This window comes from Stegodyphus dumicola, chromosome X2 (assembly GCF_044657685.1).
Source record: "Stegodyphus dumicola isolate Sdum_Otavi_A_Nest chromosome X2, ASM4465768v1".
Taxonomy (NCBI): Eukaryota; Metazoa; Arthropoda; class Arachnida; order Araneae; family Eresidae; genus Stegodyphus; species Stegodyphus dumicola.
In genome coordinates this window covers 114,881,898-114,900,985 of record NC_140781.1, presented here as the reverse complement: position 1 = coordinate 114,900,985, position 19,088 = coordinate 114,881,898, and the positions used below count along the sequence as shown (strand labels likewise).

At 34.0% G+C, this 19,088-nt stretch overlaps 1 protein-coding gene and 1 long non-coding RNA gene across 4 annotated transcripts in view; one reads left to right on the top strand and one right to left on the bottom strand.

Annotated features, from left to right (window-relative positions):
* Nucleotides 1-19,088, top strand: part of LOC118182257 (uncharacterized) — a 105,632-nt gene that overhangs the window by 21,102 nt on the left and 65,442 nt on the right. Inside the window, exon 3 of the long non-coding RNA XR_015039208.1 lies at nucleotides 3,305-3,365. This is a non-coding gene — a long non-coding RNA (uncharacterized LOC118182257). The remainder of the gene's footprint in view (nucleotides 1-3,304; nucleotides 3,366-19,088) is intronic.
* Nucleotides 1-19,088, bottom strand: part of LOC118182256 (uncharacterized) — a 253,961-nt gene that overhangs the window by 226,647 nt on the left and 8,226 nt on the right. Inside the window, exon 2 of one of the 3 annotated variants that reach the window (XM_035351575.2) lies at nucleotides 13,380-13,488. The exons of the other annotated variants lie outside the window; for them this stretch is intronic. The gene's annotated coding sequence lies outside the window, so the exon portion shown is untranslated. The remainder of the gene's footprint in view (nucleotides 1-13,379; nucleotides 13,489-19,088) is intronic. 3 annotated transcript variants of the gene reach the window in all.

Genomic DNA, 19,088 nt, shown 5'->3' with positions numbered 1-19,088 from the left:
TTCTAACTTCGAAAACACAGTGTAGCTAGAATTATAAAAAATTAACATTTTAATACATTCGATTGTCTGTATACTACTAGAAGAAAAAATAGAGATTTGCAATGTACAAAGATGGTAAGTACAAAGTAACTTGCAAAGCAGGGGAAAGTATTTATACTGTTATAAACCACGTTTTTATGACATAATTATTTTACCTTTCAAATCTTTGCACTGCTATCAGGAAAATGATCACCCTTATGTAGAGTACTTTTTTTATTATATATTTATTTGCAGATAATTTGCCTAACATTTTCGCCTTCCTAAAGATATATAAAGTATTTCGAAATCTCTTTGAAAGCATTATTTTTTATTCTTTTGGCAGAACACGAGCTCTGGGCTTTCTCTTGATGTCCATGAAAGCCAGCAACTCCCTTTTCATACTAGTCCTATTTTCTAAGCTGCGCAACTACTTTTCCGGTGCTGTGCTACTTTTCCGTGGCCATTATTTTCAGATCCCTAAGGAATATTACGCATTCATGTATGGGAGCTGAAAAGAATTGAAGAAGGCTAAATTTTATGAAGGTTTTTTACCTGCTGTGCTTTGTTTGAATTTTTATGTCTTCTCACAAAATTCACCACTCGTATCGCCTTTTGTCCGACTATTCGCTACCTCATATTCAGGTGCCTAATCAATTCAACTTCTGTTGATCTCCTGAGCGGGGAACATCTTTTTTTCGTTCAAATCGGAATACCCGGGATTTTCATACCTAATTCTCTTGCAACGTAATTTAATTTGCTGAGAATGATAAGAGATTTGGAACAACAAAGGGAACCTAAAAAGAGTATCGAGGGAAGTGCTGTAGTATAATATTTCTAATTCAATCTGAATTGAAGCATTTTATTCTCAATTCAGTGTAACAGTTTGTAGAATCCTCTAAGTGAGAGAGTTTCCTAGATAAGACATTTTATCGAGCATTTTTTAAAAGCGCAATCCATACAAACAATTAACCCTTTGTACGATTCATACAACGTTCACGTCAACGTACGATCACGATCCATACAAATAATTTAACTTTTGTAAATAATATTCCACAAGAAAATGCTCTTACTAATTAATTACAGTTGTGATAAATGAAATGAATTTTAAAATGTTTATTAAAGCTTGAAACAGATAATTTAAAACAAAATAATAAAAGTTATAAGAAGAGTTAAACAAGTTTAGAGAAGTAAACAAAGACAGTAGAAAGCATCTACTATGCAATATTAATTTTAAATATATAAGATATTTTTTTAAAAAAATATTATTCCTTTCCTTTGTGATATTTAGCTGTGTTTATAGAAAATAGCGTGCAATGCATATGAATTCTCAGGCTGAGTACTTTTTCAAGTTTTATTCTTTTACTTATTACGTGCCCTACCCTTAGGCACTACAAGGAAAGGGAGGGACGGTTCGTGGAGGTCTTTTTAAGGGAAACTGACTTGTATCCACGTTATACATAGGAAAAACCACGAAAACGCCCATGCAGCCAGCCCGTTTCCCAAGACTCGAACTCCGGACCGAACTACCAGTGTTCATGGTTTTATTGTAATGCTAATTTTTACTCTACACGTTTAAGGACTTCAGCAGATTTTTTATCATCTCGAAATTTTTTTCATCAATATTATTGTAAATCATATGAAATACTTAAGAGTTTTATTAAAATTCCTTAAATATAACATGTTTAATAAGATACAGAATGCCTCACATTTTCAGTTTTATGAAAATGTGTTCTAAACTGAAGTGATCTTCCTTGGAAAAGTATATTTTTATGTCAGTTTAATTTGTATTTTTTATAGCAATTTTTATATTGTAAATCCATTTATTTTCAAATGTAAATATGAAAGAAGCACGCTAACTCTAACATTAAAACTAGACAATCTTAGCTCTTCTAGGATATTTTGAAAAACGTACCCCTATAATATCAAAGAAATTTTCGCCACGGTCTACTTCCTTCTAAGAATGAAAATATCATGAGCTAATTTTTTAATATTTTATGCACATATTTTCAGCTTTAGACAAACTAATTTTTAGTAAAAAATGTAAGAATATTAGTAGAATTTTAAAATATTAGCAGTTAAAATATATTTCCTAATCTTGTTACAAAAGTATGCTATGTTCCATCTTTCGTAATTAGTATTACGGACCCTACCATTTGTCGAGCGGTTCAAGTCCGCTGAATGATGGAAGGGTTCCTATATTCGAACGCACGCGAATGGGCTGGCTGCGTGGTTGGTTTTCGTCGTTTTTCCCATATATAAGGTGTTTTCTCTCCTCCAGTTCTCCTTAAAACTCCTTTTAAGTGTTCTTTCTTAGAAATGCATCCTTCCCTTTAAGCATATAGCTCTCGTGTGCTTTGCCATATTCAAATAACCAACCATTGGTGTTACTTGACAAATCTGTGGTAATAACGCAATAGTTTTATTTTTTTCCTACGATTAAACGATTAAAGAAAAAATATAAGTTTAGGATGATTATCTGATTATAAATATTGCAAAACACATTAAGGGAAAAAACTTAAGTATAAACCAGAATATTTTTATCTTTTTCTGATACCTGTATCATCTTGAGGTGAACAATGAAGTAGAAAACTAGTCAAACAGTGACATCCAGTTATTTTAAAGGAAATGTTTTCAAATCCTTTAGCAACTGCTTAAATTTTTGATTAAAATAAAAGTTTTCAACTGCCTATTTTATATTTTTTGTATATAATCGTATAGAAATAGTTCGTATAGTTTTCGTTTAGAAGTGATTTAAGTGAAATATACTTAAATTATTTCACATGACCATAGAAACAAAAATGCCTGCAGTTCAGTCTGCAATTTTCTTATACAGCTGTGATAAGCTTTGATCGGGAATCAAGGCATGATAAAATCATCTGCAGATGAAAGCGCTACCTTTTTGATCATTTTAGCACTTAACAGTAAATTTTGGCCCGTAATTTGATAACTGTAATTAAGTGCATTTATGGAAGTTTATGCTAACAGGAATAATTTGCATCACTTCTCAAATAGTACAATTTAGTGTATGTAATAGTTCATCCCCCAATCAATTATTTGAAGACGAAGTAGCAAGTATTTCACAGAAGGAAATTACTTTCTTTTTTTTTGTACTTAAATTTTTCAAAAGGATGCAATAATAATGCACAGAGGCGATCACTGACGTCATATTCTAAAGTCTGATCCAGAGAACTGACCTTTTCATCATTGTTTTTCTTTTTAGATTTTTGTGGTTCGGCTTATATTTAATATTCTTAAAAAGGACATTAATTCTTACATTTCTTTCCAGGCTACAGACTGAAAACTATCCCTGATGATACTTCATAAAGAAGAATCTTCTGCGATATCAGGTAATTATTTCAACATAATTACATAGAATCAAGATGAAACAATATCTCATATAAGTTTTTCCAAGAAATCTAAGGAGTACGATATTTCATAAATCAGTGTTATCGTATACATGATGTCACTATCGGACCGCTACGTAGTAATCTCACAAAAAAAAAGGCTGTGAATCTAGCACTCCAAAAGATGTACAAACTGAACAGCTCCTAACAAAGATCACATAAAGAGATTAACCTGTTTACGCAATATATAAATGGCGTCTACGGATTCAATAATAAAAATAATAAATCCCGCCGCAGAGGAAGATCAATTTCTCTACCATGCGGCATCCAGGAAGAACTGATGGAATCGTTAAGAAATTAAAAAATGTAGCTCTGTTAAAATCAACTTATTCCTCTTCAAACATTATTAAAAGTATGGGTGACGGTTTCTCACAGTCTGATAAAGCACACACTTAACAAAAAAGACCCGGCAGTTTTATCATTTCCAAAAACAACAAACATTCTGAAGAATCTTCCGAAGAACCGGAAAAAGCGTTTCTTTTAAAAAGCTGTGGAATAATTGTAAATAAATGCGTTAAACTCTAGAAAAAAGGTATTGCAATCAGTTGCAAAAGAAGTAAGGATATTCTGAATATTACAGAACTTATTGACAAATCAGGAGAACCCAAAAAAATTTAAATGGGGTCTAATAAGGAATGTGTCCACCCTTAGCTGCAATACAACAGCGGCAGCGACGTTCTATGCTGTCAATTAAGTTATCGGTCAGTGAAATGAGATGCAACGACCAGACACGGAGTAATATTTGTTCAAGCTCATCAAATGAACTTGAAGGGGGACTTAAAGCAGCAACCTGTATCCCAAGGTAGTCCCAAAAATGCTCTATCAGATTCAGGTCCAGAGATTTAGCTGGCCATTCCATCTGCTCCATACCGTGACCCTCAAGATATTCTTCAGCAACCCGAGCTCGGTGCGATTGCACATTGTCGTCCATGAGAAGAAATGCAGGACCACCAGCAGAGACATATAGGCGGACATATTGATCACGGATTTCGTCTCGATATCTCACACCAGTCAAAGTTCCTCCATGGAATACATGCACGTCAGTGTGACCACCAAGAGAGATCCCAACCCAAACCATTATTCCTCCACCTCTGTAATTGTGTCTTTCCAGAATGTGGAATTAGTTGTATCTGGTGCGTTGTTTACTCCAGACCATCTGACAGCCCGAATGACTCTCCAATGTGCACCTGGACTCGTCTGTGAAGAGAATAGACGCCTATTGTTGTTTGGTCCAGGAGACGTGTTCCCTTGCCCAAGATAAACGGGCACATCTGGGTCTTTGGTTCAAGAGGACACAAACAACTGATCGTCTTGCATACAGACCTGTATTCTTCAGAATGTTTGTTGTTTTTGGTTGTTGACGTCCAGCAGCATCAGCTTATGACATCCCAATTTCCATCCATCCGATCGCCCGCCACTTCCTCGAATCGGGCAAAAGACTTCTCCTAGACATTGATACACTTTCCTGGATATTATCCGCGAAATTGTAATAACAACTTAAGATCAATACTCGTGAACAAAACTTAAAATTCTTGCCTTTTTTTCTTCAGCTCCTATAAAAGTATTTCTTTTTGTAAAATAAAAGTGTTTGCATATAGCTATTGTTTTTGCATATATTTACTTAATCTTCGTTACTGTCATGCATAGGACATGTCATGCATAGGAATTTTTCCGACATATTCTCATGTGAGAACTATTGCCTCTACAGAAATCTGTGTATATGGTAAAACAGGAGACGCAGTTTATAATATCTTTAAATGTCCTTTAACATCTGAATTTCATTTAAAGAACTTGACCAACAACAAGCTCGCTTTCAAAACAGCCCGATCATGACTACGCACTTGATAGCAAAAGTAAATAACATCATGACTAAATTAGCAACACATTTGACAGAACTATGTGAAGTCTCAGGCATAATAATAGAAGAATATATAATTCTTATATATTCAGAGCTTATAAGAATATAGTATAATTCTTATATATTCAGATCTGTAAGACTGTGCGTAATACATATGCATATTTCACAAATCGCCTAAAAGTAAATAGCACTAGTTAATGCAGCTTGATAGTGATGGAAAGTCTAACATCTCAGTACAAATCCAACTAATTCAGCCTGTTTCTGTTATCCTATCATAATATAGTTGTTCCATTTAGTTTACAACATATTACGATCTACTTGTGATGAGCTACTTATGATGAATGATGAGCTGCAGAATATAGCGGAGCTGATTCTATTGTGTAGAACAACAAACCCTTTGTTTACAGATATAAATTTACATCTGAAAAAAAGGCTAGTAACAGAAAACAATGCTTGGTGATTTATTATGGTGGTCTATGATCCCCTTTACCTCTATTTATGAAGCAACGAAGGCTGTGTAAAGAATGGGCATTTGTGATTGTGGTGTTAGCATAATGTGAGAATATCTCAAAAACTCATCAGTTTAAAAGTCCTGTCGAAGGGCTGAAACTGAAGGTGATGCGAGAATCCTTCAGGAATCTCTTCAAAACTAAGAAGGGAGCTGGATGCATTGTACTGTGTTCCTCGGTTGCGTTGAAGCTTTTTATGGAAAAAATAGACTATTTAGCAAAACTCTCTGGAACTAATCAAAAGGTATGCGGTATATATATTTCAAATTCAGCTCCTACTCTAAAACGTTCGGAGAACATATTCACCTATCTTGCAAAAAATATGCGACTGTGAAGTGACAGGCAGAATGACATATGATTTTTTCAAAAAATTTAAATTAAAATTAAATTTAGAAAAATATAGTCGCGCAACTCTTCCAAGCCAACATGATTTGTATTGGCTTGGTTGAAGGCCTTTTGTGACAAAATCGGAGAGATACAGAATATATTTGTAATTGTACTCAGTATCACCATGACTGCATCCACATCAAAAATTTGCATCTACATACACCTTCTTCAATAACAGTATGAACTCTTATTACTTTAAAAGCTTAGAGGAGAGTAATGTAACTTAATGACATCAGTTTTATTAATGGCAATGCAGATAATTTCACTGCATTTTGTCAAATACCCTTTTCACGATATTTATGGTTTTAGTTATTTTTCAGTAAACAATTTTTCATTATTTTATTAGCGTATGTATTTATTAGCTTATTTGTATTCCTGCCTCAATATTTGCCAGTTTGTATATGTCGGTAACTGTGCTTGAATTTCTGTAATTGTGCTTGCGTTAGTGTATTTATATGCATCAATATACTGCATACAATGCAGTACTTGTATTTTATTTAATATCTATATTTCATTTGGTAGTTGCATTTATGTATTCGATTATTCTGCTCCCTAATACGTTTCTCCCTCCCGTTCTCTTGATTTAAATTTTCTCCGCAAGAGTCTTTCTCTTCTTATACCTCCGATAATTTTGATGTGACTGCAAGCAATAAGTAACTTCTCTCAAGTGTCATAGCTGTAGTCATTGCAGCTATTTTCTTGCTCTTTGATCCGCATTCTTCTATCCTAACTTCAAGTAGATACTGCTTCTAGCAACATGGTTTAGCCATAGGTTAACTTACAGAAGGAAGGAGACCTCCTTTGGAGACGTAAGAGATGTCCTTGATCATAACTAGGATGAAACTGGGCAATGTTGTATGGTCACCACTGGAGCTTAAGAGGATTACAGGTGAAAACCCATTGTTCTTCACGAGGCCTGTTTTTTGTGACTCAGTTACGAAATTCAGAACGAGGAGCAACAATTTTTAGTTGTTGCAAGATGCAGCTGTGGTATTTTCGAACCCACAAAAAAAGTATTTATTTTATTAAGGTAAGCTTGTTTGATTCTTTTGTCCAATAGTGCAAAGGCGCTGCTTAAATTAAATAAAATCTGCAGGTTGCAGTTTATGAAATATATTCAGATGATTATATTTACTAGGCATTTGAACGACTGTAGCAGCTCAGCAAAATTTCACACAGCTACTGCTTTATACATCAATCTCTCGACAAGATTAAAGTGATTATAATAATGAAATCCACCCGCTAAGTAAAATGCTTTTTATTCCGAAAAGTCAAAGCAATTTATCTTGAATGTAAATTCTCAGTTGATATGTAAGGACATATCTTTAAATTCTACATTATGCTTCTTTTTATCCTATTTAGGAAGATTTTTATGCTCGTATTTTACAATGTTTTCTTTTAAGAAAGTAAAACTTTTTTAGACATTTGCATTTAAAAAGAAATATTTACGAAACTATAATATTCTAAAAAGAAAACATGCCTGAAATGATATATTATTCCAATACGAAAATTTCTGAATATTTTGGTTGCTTTCAACTCCAGACGGTAACTTGCATTCATACTTCCAAATAAGCGTTTACTTGTTCAGATAAAAGAGGGGAAAACAGCAAAGGCATAGATCACCGGGAAGATAAACGGTTCAGGAACATATCACATTTGCATGTCAGATAAATTGCCACAACGAAAAAAGGGCAACTGCCCTTAGGGAAATGAAGTTCATCCTTCAAGTTAAGCAAAATTGTGCTCTATTTGGCATGGGTAAGCAAAGTGATCAATAATATTTTTTTTTTCTTTCACAAAGATTGGAGACTGAAAACTCCTTCACAAAAAAAATCCAATTAAGTCTACTTTATTTTTTTCCACTAGTCGTTTCAGTCTGCTTCATGGCTATTTTCTTTGACTATTGATTAGTGACCAAATAAAAGAATTATGGTCGACTGTATACGTACCTACAAATTTAATCATTGATAACCAGATTAATTTTCGTTCAACTTAAAACGTTAATTTGAAATATTGAATAATTTTTCATCGATAAAAGAATACTAATCATTAATTGTGGTATAAAATTTAGTTATGTTAGCTATCATGAATTCCATCCAAATGTTAGATAGACTGACAGCAAATTACGCTAAAAATTTACGACAGAGTTTTCCGAATGTTTTGAAACAACCTGTTTTATTAAATCAGAACTTGAACATAAAATGCACTTCTCGTGCTTATAATTCAGCCAACCATTTGTGGCGAGATAAATTAAAATAACAGTAAGTTCAAGTTTAAAATACGTTAGTAGTCAAAGACTACACAATTCAGTTTACCACGAAGTTGGCTCACAAATCTACCTGGAGGAGATATCCCAATATCAGCAATTATAATACAAGGCCGAAGACTACAAATCGTATCTCAGGTAGCAGCAACCTAGTAATGTGGCCTAGAGAGGCGGAACACTCTCTGAATTAAACCGAGGAAGCCTTACTTTAAATACTATCTGTTTTTCCCTCATTTACATTCTGGTATGGAAATGGAAATGAGAAGTCACATTAAATATCCAAAACATAAAATAACTGTTCAGTGAAAATTAATAGTAATACCCTACAGTTGATATTTTCTCTGTATTTCAAAATTACATAATATATCTGATTTAAATTTCTACATTTAGAACTTTAAACAACAGCAACATACATTTTAATTGTTCAAACACTAATGTCACTGATCTTAATTATTTATTAATCAACAACAGCAACAAAAAAATGTTGATGTATCGCTTCAAATAGGAACACAAGTGGCCGAAAATGCAATATTAACTGGATTCAGGCTCGAATCTTTCCCCATTTTCCTGATATATAGCGTGAAAAGCTTTTTCTGTCTGCTTAATGGACATATATGCCACCAGACGTCAACAGCTCTCCTGTTATGCTGATGTCATGAGACTAATAAAAGGGGAAGTCAAAAACTTAAAGTGTTTCTCTACAAAACAGCATTAGATGCTTTCTGATAAAAACAAACACTTTCCCGGGTATAAGCATTTAATCTGTGCATTTCTTTTAGGCTAACTTTGTATATAATGAATAAAATGTGATATTTATATTGTAATGTAAATTTCTAATGCGCAGTTTTAAAGCATTTCGTATTTGATTTTGAAAGTCCAAACATAACAGAAATCCTACAATTCAGTAATATATAAGACGTAAAATTTAATTAACGTGCTTATTATACTTCTTTCTGAGATTTTACATTGGCTTATATCTTGATAGTTGCAACTAACTCGGAGATTTTAACCCTTCACTCAACTAAATTCAAAATTTAGCACCCGTCAGCTGATGTTCTAGGTGATAAGCCTTTTCCCTCAGGCTAACAGGCTGTACAAAGTGGTTGTCACAATACTAATCCTAAATAACAGTTTCTTTCGGTATTTAAACTCAAATTAATTTGCACTCTGGAGGAGAATGACGAAAGAAGAAGACGCGGATAAGAATTAATTTAAAAGTACTTTATTACCTCAATTAAACATTATAGTTTTATATGTCAGTTATTTTTTCTTATTATTAATATGTCTTTTTTCGTTTCTTCGGTTACAAATATTTTTATAAACAAGATGTTTCAGTTCATTACCCGAACACAAATATTCCAGTTTCAAACAGAAACATGTTGACAGAGCGACCGTAAATTTAAATTAAATTAATGACAATCCAAATTGGCAGAGGTTGCGATAACGTCATCTAGTTAGCCCTTATAGGCGTAAGTACCAATACGTCATTAAGATACGCGCAACGCATCGGTTGCTAGATTTAATCCAACCACGTTGCTAACTCAGAGCTTCGAAACCCTCTCTAATTAATGGCGTACGTTTATAATGTGTGACGTCATTTGCCTAAGGATTCAGAGTTTTAACCTAAGCTATGTTGTTTATCTCGATTAAAAAAAATTGCTTTGATTTTATCATTTTCTCTGCATTAATTACTTACATGTAATAGCAAGTGTTCACATGCAACTATTTTGAAACATGAACCATTTTGCATATATTATACTCCTTCGATTTATAGAATATATGTACAGAATGCATATATATATATATCCACTCGTGCACAAAACATAAGCAACAAACGCTAAAAGAAAATATGCAAATGTAAAAGATGAATAGAAACATGCATTTTATATCAGCATCACATCTTTCTACTGTTGCAGGAAGGCCCATATCCCGACAAACTGTGCTCCATCGACTGCATGGCGTTGGATTATACGCCTGACCACCTGTATTTTGTGTTCCTTTGTCCCCATCACGTGTTCAGAGCTCTGTGCAATTGTACCCGGGAACATCGTACATGGACACCAGAGCAGTGGAGCCATGCACTCTTCATGGACAAGTCTCGATTTAACATCCAGATCACTTCCCGAAGATCAATGATATGGCGAGAGCCAGGCACACGTTATCGGGCACCAGGACATCGACGAAAGAGACTATTGCCGAGGAGAAGACTTATTTGTAGGAGCTCAGATATCAACGAACAGCCGCGCCGACCTCTACGTGATTTCATCACAGCCGGTTGATATCGTGACATAATTCTACACCCTCCCGTGCGTTGTTTTACCACTGCAATGTGCAGGTTTTGGACGATAATGCCTGCCCGCATAGAGCTCGGATGAGGAGGAGTTTTCCGAAGAGTAATACTATTGCACATCTACCGTGACCTGCTACATTACCGGATCTGAATCCCATAAAGCATGTGTGGGACATGTTGGGAAGACGGAGCAGGTCGCAGTACGAAATCAGGCATCCTACACCAACTTCGCCATTCATTACTACAAGAATGAGCACTACTGCCACAGCAAGCGATCAACCACACTATTGACAGCTTGACTGGCCGTTGTCAAGCAGGCATTTCAGCTAGAGTGAACCCTATCCGTTATTAACGTGATGTTTCCATTGCATATGCTTGCGATCCACTTAATCTTTCGCACACACACACACACACGTATATATATATATATATATACCCCCTTTCACTGAGTCAGGTTTTTGCCAACGGTCAGTCACTTTTCATTGGCTGTTTCCTCATAACTTTTCCCCCTTTTTACATCATCTTGCCTTATTTGGTTAGCAGTTTGCTTACTCGAGGCTTCCACCCCTCTTTTGAGTTTGATCTTACTACTATGAAGACGGCGCCTCTCCAGGTCTAGTTTTTTTAAAAAAATTTCTTTCTCTTATATAGATTTTTGGTCTTGACAAGACCCTTACTTAAATTCCTCTGTTTTATTATTATTATTTTAAATTTTAAATTTAATTTTTGGTACTTTTACAAAGTATAAACTCTATAAGCTAGTAGGTCCTCCCATAAAATCTTGTATATTCTGACTAATAGGCAAATCGCTATTTATTTATTTTGTTCATCGGCATTACCATTCCATTATCTATAGTTTTTATTACACCTTAATGTGTTTCTTCAAGCGGACGCGTCGGGAAATTGGAACAGAGAATTGAGACTAAAGATTGTGGCAAAGTTTTTCAAATAATTTATAAAAAGTGTTTCGTATACAGTTTCAATTGTCTGTTTCGGCGAAACGCGATATGGAGTTAGCTTGATTCGAAATTCATTAAAAATAGTTTCCCCTAAAGAGCTATAATGAGATTCGAATTAGGCTAATCTACCATTTACCGCTTCTTAGTTTTTATATTTTTGCTTAAATCATTTGTTCGTACTTTATTCTAATGTTTTAAATATGCCTTACTTTGATTAGCATATTGCTTACTATTAGCATTGATTTTTATTTGTAAATATTCAAGTGTTTGTATTGTTTATTTTATCTTTGTAACACATTTAATTGCACCTTTTGCTTATGTTAATATTTTCACGAAACCACAGTATTTAAGAAACTTTTTAGCGTACGAACTAGGAATTTTCCTTTAACTTTTTTCGAAATTTTGCAGAACAATGCAAAGTTGCGCAAAGTTTTTGACCACATAGGTCTTTTTTCGTTTGTTCTTTTTACTTTAATTAGTTTTTCCTTTTCGCAGCTTTAAGCGCAAAATTTTTTATTTGAATTTTTTATTTTAGCTTCAGCTGATAAGCTAATATCACATATATATATATATATATTCTGCTTGACTGAGAAAAGGTTATGAAAATCATGGTAGTCCCAAATGAAAGAGGTGATAATGGAAGGGATGAAAGGACATATCGTTTTTCATTACCGTAATATAAAATAAAGATCATTTACTGTTCATTTTTATAAGTTTGAGGGTTTGAGACTTGAGAGATAAAACGCTCCTTCCCCGAGAATGTTCGTATCATCAAAACTATGCATTCAACGCAGCTTTCATCATAACTCTGCGTTTTTTCAATAGAGGCCTGCGTAATTAGACGCCTCTGCGTCTTTGTTTGGCTGACACGCAATACCAGACAACAACTGTGATTCATATAAAGAAACATTGGTCAAACAAAGTGTTAATCATCGAAGTAGGGCTGGGGAAGGTTTGACAGAAGACGTTCGCGGCGCCTCTAAACTGATGGACTTGCAGCTTTCTTGTGTATATGTTACGGTGAAACACCGAAATCTGGAGAATGTCGACTTTCACCGGTGAATGTCAACATTCACATGATCTCTTGGTGTATGTCCGAAATATTTTCCAAATACTCTTATTTCTGACTTACACCGGTCAGAACATATAACAATATTATATTTTCTTCTCCGTAATTCAGTCGCGAATAAACGCACTTGAAACTTGAAATGAGAACTTAAGAACATGAGAACCTAAAACACACAATACATTCAAAATGAGAAAGGAAAATAATAGAAGTTAAAAACTTACTTAATTATACAGTACGTTCTAAATGAGAAAATAAAATAACAGTAATAAAAAATTTACTAAATTAACTAAATTATGTGATTCAAATCTTATTTATTGCAACAATTTAAACTATTATGGCCCATTATGACCTCTCTTTTCGACTTTCACCAGAGCATATCTGTGATTGTCGACATACACCGGTGAGGGTCCGAATATACAAGAATGTAGTGAAATATTCGGTCTTTCACCGACGTATTTGGTGAATGTTGATATTCTCCGGTGAAAGTCGACATTCTCCAATTTCGGTCTTTCACGATAACATATATACAGCTACCAAGATTCATCCAAGTCAATAGGGAGATTTGCACGTTACAGTAACGACACAGATTGTTAGTTCCAGTAAGGGCATAGATTCTTACCTTGAAATGTGATAGGCAGCTTAGCAATCCCACCATCTCTTGAGAAAACTGTCCCTTCTCGTTCCTCCTCATGGAAGACTGCAATGGTTTCGTACCAATGTTTTCAAGCCTAACAAAGAAAATATCTCTGAAATAAAAATATCGTATTGTACGTGAACAATTTTTAGGAATTTCTATAAATTCTTTCCAAACCAATTGCGTGCCCCTGCCAAACACCCTTGAAAGGAAATACGTACTCTATTTTCTATTAAATGGTCGGCAATAAATAATGCGATAATATAAAGACACAAGGCCAAGCCTTGTTACTAAATATACCTCTGGATTTGATAATCATATGACTTTGATTGAGCCAGGTTACGTTACGAAGCGTGTCCTTTTATTAAACTCATAGAAATGGGCAAAGGCAAAATAATTTATTTGCAACATACTTGTCTATGTGCCAGCCAAATTTTGTCTCTTTCCGACAATTCTTTCAAAGTTTGTCATTTCCTCTGTCAAACAGTGTGGATTCAGATTTTATAGCATTAACGAAATTTAACAGGTGAATATTCAGTGTTTTAATAAATGACAGGATTTTCCTGATTTAAATGTCAACTTTCTGCTTCTGTCCTCTCTGTCTGCCATGCGAATATCGTTTACTTACCAACCTATCAATACGTGTAGAAAAAATATTTATTTATAGTTTAATGTAAGATTTCTTTATGATTTTCGAATTAAGTTAAACAATTATTTCGCTATTTAGAAACCTGTGCATAGATTGATTGGTCAGATAGTTATAGAATACAAATTACAATTCCTGTATGATTAATTTATTGAAGAATAAGTGTTTGTCGCTTGAAAGGTCTCAATTTTTAGTGTCCATATCTACCTCTAAAAGTGCTACCTTTTATGCATATGGTACGTCTCAGCTACATTTTAGGACTTAAAAGGTGTATTTCAATTCCTTGCTCTTTTATCCGTATTCTAAGAAACTTTCTTTTATAACTTCGCGAAATTACACGTTTGTTAGTAAACCAGAGGCAAAATTAGGTATCTAATGATAGTTTTCTGTGAAAGAATCATCTATTTTTCCAACGGACTCTTTTTATTCAAGGTAGTACAAAAGCAAAGATAATCTGCACTGAAACACGTTTATTTTCACGAGCTTTAGGAAATTACAGCATTATCTCGGAACTCCTCAAGAGTCATACAGCTAATGGTATTAAAACGGCTTCTCCTCTAAGCAAAAAAATATTCAGCAATCAATTAAATTCAGCAATCAATTAATTTGGTGCTGATAACCTTAAAAAAATATTTACCTGTCTAAACTGTAGATTTAAATCTTTATATTTAATTATTTGCTTGTCAGCTTCAAGACACTGTTAGAATCACTGCATTTCAAAATGCTTGGGCGTAGTCTGTTGTAATGAGTTACAAAAACAGCATTTAGTGAGGTACTTACCCTGCTATTTTATCTCCTCTCTTCTTTTGTTCTGTTTCTTACACAATATACTTACGGATCTTCTCCCTTAGAAGTACTTAGGCGGGTATCAGTACCAATTAGCTACTCCTCATCCACATTTCCCAGCTAATTGGCCTCGCTCTGTGTAAAGGAAAGAATGCAAGATGTGTTCTATCATTCCTGGCAGAAGTTGCTTATTTTGGACGCATTCGTTTAAAATAAAAGCTTTTATACTATACAATACTCCTAAGCTGCGTTACTTCAAAGTTGAATAGAAATTTTGTGGCAATCAAAATTTTTTTTCGCAAGGATAGTATGCATCAATCAAATCCTTTTTTTAACAAGACTATTGTTAAATGAAAAACAGTAGCTTCCGTAAGAGTAATTTTTCTCTGCATTAAAATACATAAATTTCCTTGTTTTAATAAAATTTATACTCTAAACTGTCGACAGTTTCCCATGGAAAACTGTTTCCCTTGCTGATCTGTCTTATTAAACGCTTAGAATATTTCAGTGGCTACTAGGATCTCACATGATTAAAGAAGCGTGTTCTATTTTATTTTCTCATGAATTTCCTGAGAAATAAAGATCATTTACTCCTGCATAAGGGAATGCTTCTGAAGAAGCATGGCTTTCATCTTAAGAAGCAAAGCTGTGTTGTGTACTTGTCGAAATGGATTAAACTTTTATATATGAATTACCAACAAAGTGGATTAATTCTCATTTATCGAAGAGTTTATGTTTGATACAAATCTTACCTGCTAATTTTTTAGACTTAAAATCAGAAAGTCTATATGCAAATACCAATAGTTCTATTACTTACTGAGTTATTAAAGTAGCCAGTTTGTTTTGAAAAGTTTATTTTAAATTATGCTATAAGTAGAACTCAATCTTTATGATGTCATATGAGCGACTCTAGCGCATGACGGGCGATCTAATCGTCGTATTTGGCCAACTCCACTGAAAAGACGCATAAAGTTAGTATTTGAATTCATAGTCACAATCAGACTAGTTTCGGAAAACTCTTACGCGAGGTTAAGACTCGTGTGAATTTATTTTGCTAGCCTGCCTCGAGAGACGTTTAGCTACGTGTACGAATCTGGTGCGCTTTTTACAATCTCTTTCATCAATTACATTCTATTCTTCTGCAAGTCCTTTAGTAGGTAATCGCCAAATGCGTCTCAAAATACATATAATCCATAAGAAAATATAATCCTCCAAATCATCTTTTGGGATATTCTAATCTTCAAAAAATCTTTATACTCAATCAGCGCCTAAAATTTAGAGACAAACGTTTCTAATTACTATGATTTTAAGCACATTTTGCATTGTCATTCACGTGGCCTCACCAGTATGAAATGTATATTCCCTACAAGGTAAGATGCATAACTATGTTATTAATTTCATTACTCTTTACACTTCTTGCTGCTCTAATTTGCGAGGTAATTTTGAGTGTAGTTCATAGGAAAAAACACAAAATTCAAAGAAGTATTATTTTGCCTGGTTTAAATTTCTAGTTTACGCTCTATCAACCTCTGTATTCCATTACAACACTCAACATCATTTTTCATTGTTGCCCTATTTCATTGTTGTCGTACCAGATATTGAAACCCCCGAAGAATCATGAATAGGAATACTGAGGCATCTGTCGTTGGCTATAGGCATTCAACTTAATAAGGATGTAATGCTTGTACTTCCACATTATTCTACCTGGGATCAATACACTCCTGAGGGTGAAATCTGGGGGTAACCTTTCTTTCTGTCACTATCCACTGAAAAGGGCTCTTGCGCCTGCAAATTTTACTCCTCTAAGCAGGTGATACAGTCACTAACCTCCATAGTTTACTGGCATTTGGAATCCCCGCTCTGTATAAAAATTAACGAGAAAAATGCCTCACTCAAACACCATATTCATTGAAATACATATTTTCCATTTCTTTTAAAAACTGGAGATTTTAAAGTCTAATTTCTAATCAACAACAAAATAACTGAGTTTAGTTTCGAATCAACAGCAAAATGACTGAGTTCCTATGGTTTATTTTTTCATAAGAATGGCAAGTTTTCTGGGCTAATTATTATTAATAATACAGTTCTAAACCATAACTCAGTATCCGTAAATTAATGTTATAAAAATTAATTGTTTCTTCTTAGCATTTAAGTTGCAGATCGGAAAGCTTCTGCGTAGTAACTTAGCTTTACCCAGTGTCATTCAATAAGTAAGAGTTTCATGCTTGTTGCTTTATTCAAAAAATATGTAAAACATATTACTAATAGCCCAAAATGTTCTAGAATATTTGTAATTTTAGATAATGTTTTCTTTTGGGCTAAATTTCAGCACTTTTATGCTCATACTGCAGCTCTTTTCAGTAACATTTTACGATGCTGCCATAGTAGTTACTGTCAAAAAGTCATTTTTATCTTGTTGAATATAAGAATAAAAATATCTCAGTTAAGTCTCGATTAAGTTAATTTATCATCGGCTACAGTGTAATTGACAGAATGTTGGCTGTTCAGAGCGTCAGCAAGGCAGCAAATGTCACGTAAACTTATCGATGTTAGGGTAAAATGTGCCACGTCATAAAATTTGAAACCTGCCATATTTCTTAATGTTCATCATCTGAAGAATGGCAGGTATTAACTTCTCTCAAAAACTAAATCAATAATGAAAATACTCCGAAAGTGATTTTTATTTAATTTATTCCGTAGTAAATATTTACATGCTTTTTACAAAACATTTATTTTAGCACATGTTAAGGGCATTACGTTACCCGTGATTTTACAAGAAAATACGAGAAGCCGGGGATAAAAAGGGCATCTTGTTTGCCTCTTTTTAGAACTCGCATTCTGTAAGATTGCATTTAGTGAACTATGGATGTCCATTTTTTAAATACCTTATCTTACTTCTTCCTTTGCTTGTTTTAAGTATTATATTTAACATATACGCCTGATTAATTCATATAGGCATTACAAAAATACATGTGTTGAAAACTTAATATGAATATATGTGATACAAAATTCTCTTATGATGTAAATAATACTGAAACTATGTGTGGCATTTAAATGTAAGAAAGATAGATTGCTCTGAAGGGAATAATAGGCCTTACTACTGAATGTGATTATCAGCTCGTTGCACATATATCACAAAGAAATATCATGCTGCGATTAAAATGATAAGAGTTTAAGGGAATAGATTATAATCTTCAAGCTAATGAAATATCTAAAAGCAGTTACTAAAGATATACCGTAAGTTTTCTGTAGTTATTTAAAACAAAAAGAATTGACTGGGCACTTTTTTACTCAATACTTTTTGTTTCAAGAAACGCATCAGCCAGGTTTGCTTGCTATGGTCGAGTTTTATCATCAATAAAAAGAAAGCAAATCCTACTTATACCTCTGAAATGCCTCCCGTAAGGGTATCATACTTCATCTCAATATCTCTTGGTCAGACAGATTTCGAACATATGTAGGGAAGAACGTCCGCTGAACATTTTTTCTCCCCATACAGTTGAATATTTCCCCCACATTGGCCCCGCCATATCGGTCATGTTCCCTAATGTTGAGGGAAATGTTTTGCGCTTCTAGTTCCCTCCAGATATAAATGTGTTTCTTGTGAGATGTTAAACTGGAACCCGGTATGTTATCCAAGGGAATACAGGTTCGTTACTCTAGACCTTAAGTCCTCTGTATCAGTTCAAAGTTCTTTCTTTAGTTATGAGGTCAGTAATGCACAAGCTACTTGATTTCTGGTATAAGAAATTTTCTTATTAAGTCTTCTATATACAGTTATCTGCGATACGAAATTTAAAACGAAGGCTTCAAAAACCAAAGGCTGCAAGTTCTAAACTCAGCTGCTTAGCAACCACGTTCCTGTTGCGAAAGGCAGTTACGAAGAGGAACCGACCTTGAGAAGGGGTTATTTTTCTTCTAGGGGCTTATTCCTTCCTGGCAAATGTTTAGAATTTGTAATCTGTTTCCTGACGATATACACTCTCTTTCTTGTAATGTTCAAGCACTTTGCTGCTTTTATAATTACCTGCCCTGCGTTCAAATGGCCTACAATCTTCACCTTTGTTATTATTCGAAATGATGATCTGGCACAATTCAAAATTATTTTGATGCAATAAATGTTGAAGATCTGAATTTCATAAGTTCACAAGGGAAAAGCAGTGCCAGCAAAGCGTTTGCAATGCATTTAGATACCAGCACGCCATTATTTGTATGATGAAAAAAGTAAAAAGATAAATATAATTAGGTTTGCTTTTTTTTCA